The 12,764-nt window shown below is 41.2% G+C and overlaps 1 non-coding gene across 1 annotated transcript; it reads left to right on the plus strand.

Annotated features, from left to right (window-relative positions):
* The first annotated feature begins 11,828 nt into the window (after positions 1–11,828).
* Positions 11,829–11,936, plus strand: LOC112799196 (small nucleolar RNA R71). The gene has a single exon (XR_003200772.1). It is a non-coding gene; the product is annotated as a small nucleolar RNA R71 (small nucleolar RNA).
* The last annotated feature ends 828 nt before the right edge of the window (positions 11,937–12,764 follow it).

Genomic DNA, 12,764 nt, shown 5'->3' on the forward strand with positions numbered 1-12,764 from the left:
AGTCAATATCTTGTTCTGAGCCAGAATGGCATTCAGAGTATCAATCTCAAGAACTCCTTTCTCTGACTTGTCCCATTGTTCACAGGATTCCTTTCAGAAGTGTACATGAATTGGTATTTGCAACCATTTCAATTAGTTCTTGAGCTTCTGTAGGCATCTTCTTCAGATGAAGAGATCCTCCAGCAGAGTGGTGCACGAAATTGCAATCACACTTTTGCACTCCGCACAACTAACCAGCAAGTGTACTGGGTCGTCCAAGTAATACCTTGCGTGAGCAAGGGTCGATCCCACAGAGATTGTCGGCTTGAAGCAAGCTATGGTTATCTTGTAAATCTTAGTCAGGATATCAGAAATTATCAGGATTGATTGTGAAAAGCAAAAGAACATGAAATGATTACTTGTTTTGCAGTAATGGAGAATAGGTTGAGGTTTGGAGATGCTCCATCTTCTGAATCTCTGCTTTCCTACTGTCTTCTTCTTCAAACACGCAAGTCTCCTTCCATGGCAAGCTGTATGTAGGGTTTCACCGTTGTCAATGGCTACCTCCATCCTCTCAGTGAAAGCGATTGCATATGCTCTGTCACAGCATAGCGGAATTCATCTGTCGGTTCTCATCAGGCCGGAATAGAATCCAGTGATTCTTTTGCGTCTGTCACTAACGCCCCGCCTTCAGGAGATTGAAGCACGTCACAGTCATTCAATCATTGAATCCTACTCAGAATACCACAGACAAGGTTTAGACCTTCCGGATTCTCTTGAATGCCGCCATCAGTTCTAGCTTATACCACGAAGATTCCGATTAAAGAATCCAAGAGATAACTACTTAATCTAAAGTAGAACGGAGGTGGTTGTCAGTCACACGTTCATAGTTGAGAATGATGATGATTGTCACAGATCATCACATTCATCCGGATTGAGAACAAGTATTATCTTAGAATGGAAGCAAGCATGATTGAATGAGAAACAGTAGTAATTGCATTAATTCATCAAGACACAGCAGAGCTCCTCACCCCCAACCATGGGGTTAGAGACTCATGCTGTGGAGGAAAACGTGTAAAAGTGTCATGAGGTCATCCAAAGGTACTGATACAATGTCAAAAGATCCTATTAATAGTAAACTAGTAACCTAGGGTGTACAGAAATGAGTAAATGACGTAAAATCCACTTCTGGGTCCACTTGGTGTGTGCTTGGGCTGAACAATGAAGCTTTTATGTGTAGAGACGTTTTCTGGAGTTAAACGCCAGTTCTCATGCCAGTTTGGGCGTTTAACTCCAAATTTATGCCAGTTCCGGCGTTTAACGCTGGAATTTCTGAGGGAGACTTTGAGCGCCGGTTTGGGCCATCAAATCTTGGGCAAAGTATGGACTATCATATATTGCTGGAAAGCCCAGGATGTCTACTTTCCAATGCCATTGAGAGCGCGCCAATTGGGCTTCTGTAGCTCCAGAAAATCCACTTCGAGTGCAGGGAGGTCAGAATCCAACAGCATCTGCAGTCCTTTTTGGTCTCGGAATCAGATTTTTGCTCAGGACCCTCAATTTCAGCCAGAAAATACCTGAAATCACAGAAAAACACACAAACTCATAGTAAAGTCCAGAAAAGTGAATTTTAGCTAAAACTAATAAAAACATACTAAAACTAACTAGATTATACTAAAAACATACTAAAAACAATGCCAAAAGCATACAAATTATCCGCTCATCACAACACCAAACTTAAATTGTTGCTTGTCCCAAGCAACTGAAAATCAAAATAGGATAAAAAGAAGAGAATATACTATAGACTCCAAAATATCAAGGAAACATAGTTCCAATTAGATGAGCGGGACTAGTAGCTTTTTGCCTCCGAACAGTTTTGGCATCTCACTCTATCCCTTGAGGTTCAGAATGATTGACATCTATAAGAACTCAGAACTCAGATAGTGTTATTGATTCTCTTAGTTGAGCATAATGATTCTTGAACATAGCTAGTGTATGAGTCTTGGCTGTGGCCCAAAGCACTCTGTCTTCCAGTATTACCACCGGATACATTCATGCCACAGACACATAATTGGGTGAACCTTTTCAGATTGTGACTCAGCTTTGCTAAAGTCCCCAATTAGAGGTGTCCAGGGTTCTTAAGCACACTCTTGTTGCCTTGGATCACAACTTTATTTCTTTTCTTTTTCTTTTTCTTCTCTTTTTTTTTTCGTTTTGTATCCACTGCTTTTTCTTGCTTCAAGAATCAGTCTAATGATTTTAGATCCTCAATAACAGTTCTCTTTTTCCTCATTCTTTCAAGAGCCAACAATTTTAACATTCTCAAAACAACAAATTCAAGAGACATATGCACTGTTCAAGCATTCATTCAGAAAGCAAAAAGTATTGTCACCACATCAAACTAATTCAACTAGTTTCAATGATAAATTTCGAAATCCTGTACTTCTTGTTCTTTTGTGATTAAAGCATTTTTCATTTAAGAGAGGTGATGGATTCATAGGACATTCATATCCTTAAGGCATAAAATTTCAATTTTATTAATTATGAATTAAAACAAGACTCAAAAATAGATATAGAATGAGACTAGAAAAACGAAAAATAAAAACAAAACTCAAGAAAATAAAAAAACGAAAAACAGAGGCTCCTAATGATAGAGGTTTTCACAGAGTTAGGACTCAACAACCTTGATTTTGAGAAGTGGATGCTCCCTCAGCTTGAGAGGAGAACTTTTGGCGTTTCAATTCTTGGAGTTCACGCCCCTGCTTCTCTTGTTCCTTCAGCAATTTGCAGAGCATGCAGTTCTGATTCTGCTGTTCTTCCTTCAGTTGCTCCATAGTTTCTTGCAGCTTGGAGATAGATGCTTCTAGGCTGGTCCAGTAGTCAATTCTTGGGAATTCAGGGAGGAATTCCTGTGCCCTCCTCTTGATAGAGTTGTCTTGCACTTGTCCTTCCATTGACTTCTTGGTGATTGGATGTTCAATGGGTATGAACTCATCTACTCCCATCTTCACCCCAGCCTCTTTACAGAGCAAGGAGATCAAGCTTGGGTAAGCCAGTTTGGCTTCAGTGGAGTTCTTATTTGCAATTGTGTAGATCTCACAAGCAATCACATGATGAACCTCCACTTCTTTTCCAAGCATAATGCAATGAATCATCACTGCTCTCTTGATGGTGACCTCAGAACGGTTGCTAGTGGGCAATATGGAACGCCCAATAAAGTCTAGCCAACCTCTTGCAATTGGCTTGAGGTCTCCCCTCTTGAGTTGGTTTGGGACACCCTTTGAATTGGTTATCCACTTAGTCCCAGGGAGGCATATGTCCTCTAGAACTTGATCCAACCCTTTATCTACTCTCACCATCCTCCTATTGAAGGAGTCAGGATCATCTTGCAGTTGAGGTAGTTTGAAGATTTCTCTTATTTTGTCCAGATGGAAGTACATAACTTTCCCTCTGACCATGGTTCTGTAGGTATGGTAAGCAGTTCCAGTCATTCTCTGCTTATCTGTTAGCCACAGATTTGAATAGAATTCCTGAACCATGTTCCTTCCAACCTTTATTTCAGGATTGGTCAGAACTTCCCATCCTCTGTTTCGAATTTGCTCTTGGATCTCCAGATATTCATCTTCTTTCAGATCAAATTTAACTTCCGGGATCACTGACCTCAGACCCATTATTTTGTGATAATGGTCTTCATGTTCTTTGGTTAAGAACTTCTCTTGATTCCAAAGATTCTTTGGATTAGTCTCTTTCTTTCCTCTTGAGTTGGTTTGTTTTCCCTTGGGAGCCATGATCTTGATGAATCTTGGCTTAGTGATCACGGAAAAACACACCAAACTTAGAGGTTTTGCTTGTCCTCAAGCAAAAGAGAAGAAAGAAGAGAAGAGAGAGAGAGAGGAAGAGGAAATTCGAATGGTGTGGGGAATGAGGGGTAAGAAACGTTCTTTTATAGAGTGGGGGGAAGAGAATTTCGAAAAAAAAGAGAGATTTGAAAGGAGATTTGAGAAGATATGGAAAGAAATTGAAAAAAGGGTGAGTTTTTGAAGCAGATTTGGGATTAATTTGAAATAGATTTGAAGAATAGTTTTGATTTGTGAAGATTTGAAAGTGGATGATGAAAGGTTGAAGTGCATTTATGTAGAAGAGTATGGGTAAAAAGAGGAAAGTTTGAAAAATTTGAGTTGAAAACAAAAATGTGGTCCCCCCACCTTTCTGGCGTTAAACGCCCAGAATGGCACCCATTCTGGCGTTTAACGCCCATTTGCTACCCCTTTTGGGCGTTTAACGCCCAGCCAGGTGCCCTGGCTGGCGTTAAACGCCAGAAAACCTTCATCACTGGGCGTTTTTCAAAACGCCCAGGATGCTGCATACCTGGCGTTAAACGCCCAGAATGGTGCCCATTCTGGCGTTTAACGCCCAAAATGGCACCATTCCTGGCGTTAAACGCCCAGAATGGTACCCATTCTGGCGTTTAACGCCCAAAATGCACCTTACTAGCGTTTTTTTCGCCAGTAAGCTCATTTTCTCTGCTTTTTGAGCTGAATCCTTCTGTAACTCTGTGAATTCCTTCATTTTTGATATTTGCCTCTGTAAGAACAATTCATACAACCTCCTAATGACTGGGTTGCCTCCCAGCAAGCGCTTCTTTACTGTCTTTAGCTGGACCTTCACTGAGAATCACTCAAGTCTCAGTTTTGAGCATTCCTGCTCAAAATTTCCTTCAAGATAGTGCTTGATTCTCTGTCCATTAACAATGAACTTCTTGTCAGAATCAATATCCTGAAGCTCAACATATCCATATGGTGACACTCCTGTAATCACATACGGACCCCTCCAACGGGATTTGAGTTTTCCTGGAAACAGTCTGAGCCTAGAGTTGAAGAGCAGAACTTTTTGTCCTGGCTCAAAGACTCTGGTTGACAACTTCTTGTCATGCCATTTCTTTGCCTTTTCCTTATAAATTTTTGCATTTTCAAAGGCATTGAGTCTGAACTCCTCTAGCTCATTTAGCTGGAGCAGTCTTTTTTCACCAGCTAATTGTGCATCCATGTTTAGGAATCTGGTTGCCCAGTAGGCTTTATGTTCCAGTTCCACAGGCAAATGACAGGCCTTCCCATACACCAGTTGGTATGGGGAGGTTCCTATGGGAGTCTTGAATGCTGTTCTGTATGCCCACAGAGCATCATCCAAGCTCTTTGCCCAATCCTTTCTTCGGGCCATCACAGTCCGTTCCAGGATTCTCTTTAGCTCTCTGTTAGAGACCTCAGCTTGCCCATTTGTCTGTGGATGATACGGAGTTGCCACTTTGTGGCTAATTCCATATCTAACCATAGCAAGGTGTAGCTGTTTATTGCAGAAATGAGTGCCCCCATCACTGATTAGCACTCTGGGAACGCCAAACCTGCTGAAAATGTTTTTCTGGAGGAATTTCAGTACGGTCTTTGTATCATTAGTGGGTGTAGCAATTGCTTCTACCCACTTAGACACATAGTCCACTGCCACCAGAATGTAGGTGTTTGAGTATGATGGTGGGAATGGCCCCATGAAGTCAATTCCCATACATCAAACAATTCTATCTCTAATATCCCTTGTTGAGGCATGGCATATCCATGAGGCAGGTTACCAGCTCTTTGGCAACTGTCACAGTTACGCACAAACTCTCGGGAATCTTTATAGAGAGTAGGCCAGTAGAAGCCACATTGGAGGACTTTAGTGGCTGTTCGCTCACTTCCAAAATGTCCTCCATACTGTGATCCATGGCAGTGCCATAGGATCCTTTGTGCTTCTTCTCTGGGTATACATCTGCGGATCACTCCGTCAGCACATCGCTTAAAGAGATATGGTTCATCCCAGAGGTAGTACTTGGCATCTGAGATTAATTTCTTTCTCTGCACGTAGCTGTACTCTTTGGGAATGAACCTCACAGCTTTAAAATTTGCAATATCTGCAAACCATGGAGCTTCCTGAATGGCAAATAGTTGCTTATCTGGGAAAGTCTCAGAAATCTCAGTAGAAGGGAGGGACGCCCCAGCTACTGGTTCTATTCGGGACAGATGATCAGCTACTTGGTTCTCTGTCCCTTTTCTGTCTCTTATTTCTATATCAAACTCTTGCAGAAGCAACACCCATCTGATGAGCCTGGGTTTTGAATCCTGCTTTGTGAGTAGATATTTAAGAGCAGCATGGTCAGTGTACACAACCACTTTGGATCCCACTAGATAGGATCTAAACTTGTCAATGGCATAGACCACTGCAAGTAACTCTTTTTCTGTGGTTGTGTAGTTCTTCTGTGCGTCATTTAGAACACGGCTGGCATAGTAAATGACGTGCAGAAGCTTGTTATGCCTCTGTCCCAACACTGCACCAATGGCATGGTCACTGGCATCACACATTAGTTCAAATGGCAATGTCCAATCTGGTGCAGAGATGACTGGTGCTGTGACCAGCTTAGCTTTCAGGGTCTCAAATGCCTGCAGACACTCTGTATCAAACACAAATGGTGTGTCAGCAGCTAACAGGTTACTCAGAGGTTTTGCAATTTTTGAAAAATCCTTTATAAACCTTCTGTAGAACCCTGCATGCCCCAAAAAGCTTCTGATTGCCTTAACATTGGCAGGTGGTGGTAATTTTTTAATTACCTCTACCTTTGCCTTATCCACCTCTATTCCCTTGTTTGAAATTTTGTGTCCAAGAACAATTCCTTCAGTCACCATAAAGTGACATTTCTCCCAGTTTAAAACCAGGTTAGTCTCTTGGCATCTTTTCAAGACAAGTGCTAGGTGATTAAGACAGGAGCTAAATGAGTCTCCATATACTGAAAAGTCATCCATGAAGACTTCCAGAAATTTCTCTACCATATCTGAAAAGATAGAGAGCATGCACCTCTGAAAGGTTGCAGGTGCATTGCACAGACCAAAAGGCATCCTCCTATAGGCAAACACGCCAGAAGGGCAAGTGAATGCTGTTTTCTCTTGGTCCTGAGGGTCTACTGCAATTTGGTTGTAGCCTGAATAGCCATCCAAAAAGCAGTAATAATCATGGCCAGCTAGTCTTTCTAGCATTTGGTCTATGAATGGTAAAGGAAAATGATCCTTTCTGGTGGCTGTATTGAGCCTTCTGTAGTCAATACACATGCGCCACCCTGTGACTGTCCTTGTAGGAACCAGTTCATTTTTTTCATTATGAACCACTGTCATGCCTCCCTTTTTGGGAACAACTTGGACAGGGCTCACCCAGGGGCTATCAGAAATCGGATAAATAATCCCAGCCTCCAGTAATTTAGTGACCTCTTTCTGCACCACCTCCTTCATGGCAGGATTTAGCCTCCTCTGTGGTTGGACCACTGGTTTGGCATTATCCTCCAACAGGATCTTGTGCATGCATCTAGCTGGGCTAATACCCTTAAGATCACTTATGGACCACCCAAGAGCTGTCTTGTGTGTCCTTAGCACTTGAATCAGTGTTTCCTCTTCCTGTGAATTTAAAGCAGAGCTTATAATCACTGGAAAAGTGTCACTCTCTCCCAGAAATGCATATTTCAGGGATGGTGGTAGTGGTTTGAGTTCAGGCTTGGGAGGCTTATCCTCCCCCTGAGGAATTTTCGAAAATTCCTTTGCCTCCTATAGTTCTTCTTGATCAGGTTGAGCATCTTTGAAGATGTCCTCAAGCTCTGATTCTAGGCTCTCAGTCATATTGATCTCTTCTACCAGAGAGTCAATAATGTCAGCGCCCATGCAGTCATGTGGTGTATCTGGATGCTGCATGGCTTTTACAGCATTCAACTTGAACTCATCCTCATTGACCCTCAAGGTTACTTCCCCTTTTTGTACATCAATGAGAGTTCGTCCAGTTGCTAGGAAGGGTCTTCCTAGAATGAGAGTTGCACTCTTGTGCTCCTCCATTTCCAGCACCACAAAGTCAGTTGGAAAGGCAAATGGCCCAACCTTGACAATCATGTCCTCAATTATGCCTGATGGGTATTTAATGGAGCCATCAGCAAGTTGGAGGCATATCCGGGTTGGTTTGACTTCTCCAGTCAACCCAAGCTTTCTGATAGTGGATGCAGGTATTAGATTGATGCTTGCTCCAAGATCACATAGAGCTGTCTTGGTGCAAGCACCTTCCAATGTGCATGGTATCATAAAGCTTCCTGGATCTTGAAGCTTTTCTGGTAAGCTTTTTAATATGACTGCACTGCATTCTTCAGTGAGAAACACTTTTTCAGTTTCTCTCCAATCCTTCATATGACTTAAGATTTCTTTCATGAATTTAGCATAAGAAGGTATTTGCTCAAGTGCCTCTGCAAACGGAATCTTTATTTCAAGAGTCCTTAGATAGTCTGCAAAGCGGGCAAATTGCTTATCCTGTTCCGCTTGGCGGAGTTTTTGAGGATAAGGCATCTTGGCTTTATATTCTTCAACCTTAGATGCTGCAGGTTTATTTCTTACAGAAGTGGTTGAAGAAGCCTTGTTAGAGGGATTACTGTCAGCACTCTCAGGTGTCTGATCTTCCCTTGGCGTTTGAACGCCAGGAATGGGTGAAGCTTGGGCGTTAAACGCCAACTTCTCCCCCTTTTCTGTCGTTTGAACGCCAGAATTGGGCAAGGAATGGGCGTTTAACGCCAACTTTCCTTCCCTTTCTGGTGTTTGAACGCCAATAACATTCCTCTCTGGGCTCTTACTGTCCTCAGAGGGATTTTGCACAGTGGTTTGGTTGTCCTCTGTCAATTGTTCCTTGTTTGGCTTTTTACTCTTTTGAGCAGTGTTATTCAGGGTCTTCCCACTCCTCAATTGAACTGCTTGACATTCCTCTGTTATCTGTTTAGATAATTGCTGTTTTGCTTGATTCAACTGCAGTTCTATGCTCTTGTTAGCAACTTTAGTTTCATGGAGCATCTCTTTAAAGTCGGCTAACTGTTCTGTCATCAGGAGCAATTGCTGATTAAGCTCAGTTATCTGTTCTTGAGGACTAGGGTCATTGACTACTGCCATGACTTCCTCTTTTGGAGAGAGCTCATTGCTAGAATACAAATATTGGTTTCTAGCAACAGTGTCTATAAGCTCTTGAGCTTCTTCAATTGTCTTCCTCATGTGTATAGATCCACCAGCTGAGTGGTCTAAAGACATCTGAGCTTTTTCTGTAAGCCCATAGTAGAAAATGTCTAACTGTACCCACTCTGAAAACATTTCAGAGGGACATTTCCTGAGCATACCTCTATACCTCTCCCAGGCATTATAAAGGGATTCATTATCCTCTTGTTTAAAGCCTTGGATGTCCAGTCTTAACTGTGTCATCCTTTTTGGAGGGTAAAAATGATTCAGGAATTTGTTTGATAACTGTTTCCATGTCTTTATGCTTGCTGTAGGTTGGTTATTCAACCACCTTTTAGCTTGATCTTTTACAGCAAATGGAAACAGTAATAGTCTGTAGACATCCTGATCTACCTCTTTATCATGTACTGTGTCAGCAATTTGTAAAAACTGTGCCAGAAACTCAGTAGGTTCTTCCTGTGGAAGACCGGAATACTGGCAGTTTTGCTGCACTATGATAATGAGTTGAGGATTTAGTTCAAAGCTGCTTGCTTTGATGGGAGGTGTACAGATGCTACTCCCATATGCAGCTGTAATGGGGTTAGCATATGACCCCAGAGTCCTCTTGGACTGATTGATCCCACTTAAGTCCATAATGGACAAGAGGGAAATGATAATGATTGCAAAGAGATAAATTTTGTTTTGTTTTTTTTTTTTTGAGAATTAAACGAAAAAATAAAATAAAACAAAAGAAAATTAAAGTGAAAATTCGAAAATCAAAAAGAAAATAAGATCTAAGTAAATTGAGAACTGAATCAATTAGTCAATTAAAAAGATTTTGAAAATAGCAATTAAAAAGATATGATTGAAAAATTTTTATGAAAAAGATTTGATTTTTGAAAAGAGGAAAGAGAAAAACACAAAAAGACACCAAACTTAAAATTTTAGAAAATCAAACACAAAATTTTCGGAAATTTTTAAGGGAAAAACACAAAGAGGACACCAAACTTAGAATTTTTATGAATCAAAAAGGGACTAAGAACATGCAAAAATCGAAAATTAAAAGAAAAACAAAAGCATGCAATTGACACCAAACTTAAAATATGAAACTAGACTCAACTAAAAGACTCTAAAGCAACAAAAATAAAACAGTCCTAATCTAAGCAACAAGATAAGCCGTCAGTTGTCCAAACTCAACAATCCCCGGCAACGGCGCCAAAAACTTGGTGCACGAAATTGCAATCACACTTTTGCAACTCCGCACAACTAACCAGCAAGTGTACTGGGTCGTCCAAGTAATACCTTGCGTGAGCAAGGGTCGATCCCACAGAGATTGTCGGCTTGAAGCAAGCTATGGTTATCTTGTAAATCTTAGTCAGGATATCAGAAATTATCAGGATTGATTGTGAAAAGCAAAAGAACATGAAATGATTACTTGTTTTGCAGTAATGGAGAATAGGTTGAGGTTTGGAGATGCTCCATCTTCTGAATCTCTGCTTTCCTACTGTCTTCTTCTTCAAACACGCAAGTCTCCTTCCATGGCAAGCTGTATGTAGGGTTTCACCATTGTCAATGGCTACCTCCCATCCTCTCAGTGAAAGCGATTGCATATGCTCTGTCACAGCATAGCGGAATTCATCTGTCGGTTCTCAATCAGGCCGGAATAGAATCCAGTGATTCTTTTGCGTCTGTCACTAACGCCCCGCCTTCAGGAGATTGAAGCACGTCACAGTCATTCAATCATTGAATCCTACTCAGAATACCACAGACAAGGTTTAGACCTTCCAGATTCTCTTGAATGCCGCCATCAGTTCTAGCTTATACCACGAAGATTCCGATTAAAGAATCCAAGAGATAACTACTTAATCTAAAGTAGAACGGAGGTGGTTGTCAGTCACACGTTCATAGTTGAGAATGATGATGATTGTCACAGATCATCACATTCATCCGGATTGAGAACAAGTATTATCTTAGAATGGAAGCAAGCATGATTGAATGAGAAACAGTAGTAATTGCATTAATTCATCAAGACACAGCAGAGCTCCTCACCCCCAACCATGGGGTTTAGAGACTCATGCTGTGGAGGAAAACGTGTAAAAGTGTCATGAGGTCATCCAAAGGTACTGATACAATGTCAAAAGATCCTATTAATAGTAAACTAGTAACCTAGGGTGTACAGAAATGAGTAAATGACGTAAAAATCCACTTCTGGGTCCACTTGGTGTGTGCTTGGGCTGAACAATGAAGCTTTTATGTGTAGAGACGTTTTCTGGAGTTAAACGCCAGTTCTCATGCCAGTTTGGGCGTTTAACTCCAAATTTTATGCCAGTTCCGGCGTTTAACGCTGGAATTTCTGAGGGAGACTTTGAGCGCCGGTTTGGGCCATCAAATCTTGGGCAAAGTATGGACTATCATATATTGCTGGAAAGCCCAGGATGTCTACTTTCCAATGCCGTTGAGAGCGCGCCAATTGGGCTTCTGTAGCTCCAGAAAATCCACTTCGAGTGCAGGGAGGTCAGAATCCAACAGCATCTGCAGTCCTTTTTGGTCTCGGAATCAGATTTTTGCTCAGGACCCTCAATTTCAGCCAGAAAATACCTGAAATCACAGAAAAACACACAAACTCATAGTAAAGTCCAGAAAAGTGAATTTTAGCTAAAAACTAATAAAAACATACTAAAAACTAACTAGATTATACTAAAAACATACTAAAAACAATGCCAAAAAGCATACAAATTATCCGCTCATCACAGAGCTATCCAAAGACATCTTGGATAGTTCAGAGAGACCATCATAGAAGATACCTATGATGCTCCATTCAGAAAGCATGTCAGAAGGACATTTTCTGATCAATTGTTTGTATCTTTCCCAAGCTTCATAGAGGGATTCTCCATCCTTCTGTCTGAAGGTTTGGACTTCCACTCTAAGCTTACTCAGTTTTTGAGGTGGAAAGAACTTTGCCAAGAAGGCATTGACTAGCTTTTCCCATGAGTCCAGGCTTTCCTTAGGTTGTGAGTCCAACCATGTCCTAGCTCTGTCTCTTACAGCAAAAGGGAATAGCATAAGTCTGTAGACCTCAGGGTCAACCCCATTAGTCTTGACAGTGTCACAGATTTGCAAGAACTCAGCTAAGAACTGATGAGGATCTTCCAATGGAAGTCCATGGAACTTGCAATTTTGTTGCATTAGAGAAACTAATTGAGGCTTAAGCTCAAAGTTGTTTGCTCCAATGGCAAGGATAGAGATGCTTCTCCCATAGAAGTCGGGAGTAGGTGCAGTAAAGTCACCCAGCACCTTCCTTGCATTGTTGTTGTTTTCGGCTGCCATGGGTTCTTCTTCTTTGAAGATTTCTGTTAGGTCCTCTACAGAGAGTTGTGCCTTAGCTTCTCTTAGCTTTCGCTTCAAGGTCCTTTCAGGTTCAGGGTCAGCTTCAACAAGAATGCCTTTGTCTTTGTTCCTGCTCATATGAAAGAGAAGAGAACAAGAAAATGTGGAATCCTCTATGTCACAGTATAGAGATTCCTTGAGGTGTCAGAGAAGAAGAAAATTAGAAGGAAGAGGTAGAAGAATTCGAACTTAATCAGATAGGGTTCGAATTGTGCATTGAGAAGGAGTGGTATTCCATAAATAGAAGGATGTAAGAAGAGGGGAAGAAATTTCGAAAACTAAATTAAAAAGATTTTAAAAACATTTTGAAAAAAACTTTAATTGATTTTCGAAAATCAAGAGTGGGAAAAAAATCAAGTCATTTTTGAAAAA

Source organism: Arachis hypogaea, chromosome 4 (assembly GCF_003086295.3).
Source record: "Arachis hypogaea cultivar Tifrunner chromosome 4, arahy.Tifrunner.gnm2.J5K5, whole genome shotgun sequence".
Classification (NCBI taxonomy): domain Eukaryota; kingdom Viridiplantae; phylum Streptophyta; class Magnoliopsida; order Fabales; family Fabaceae; genus Arachis; species Arachis hypogaea.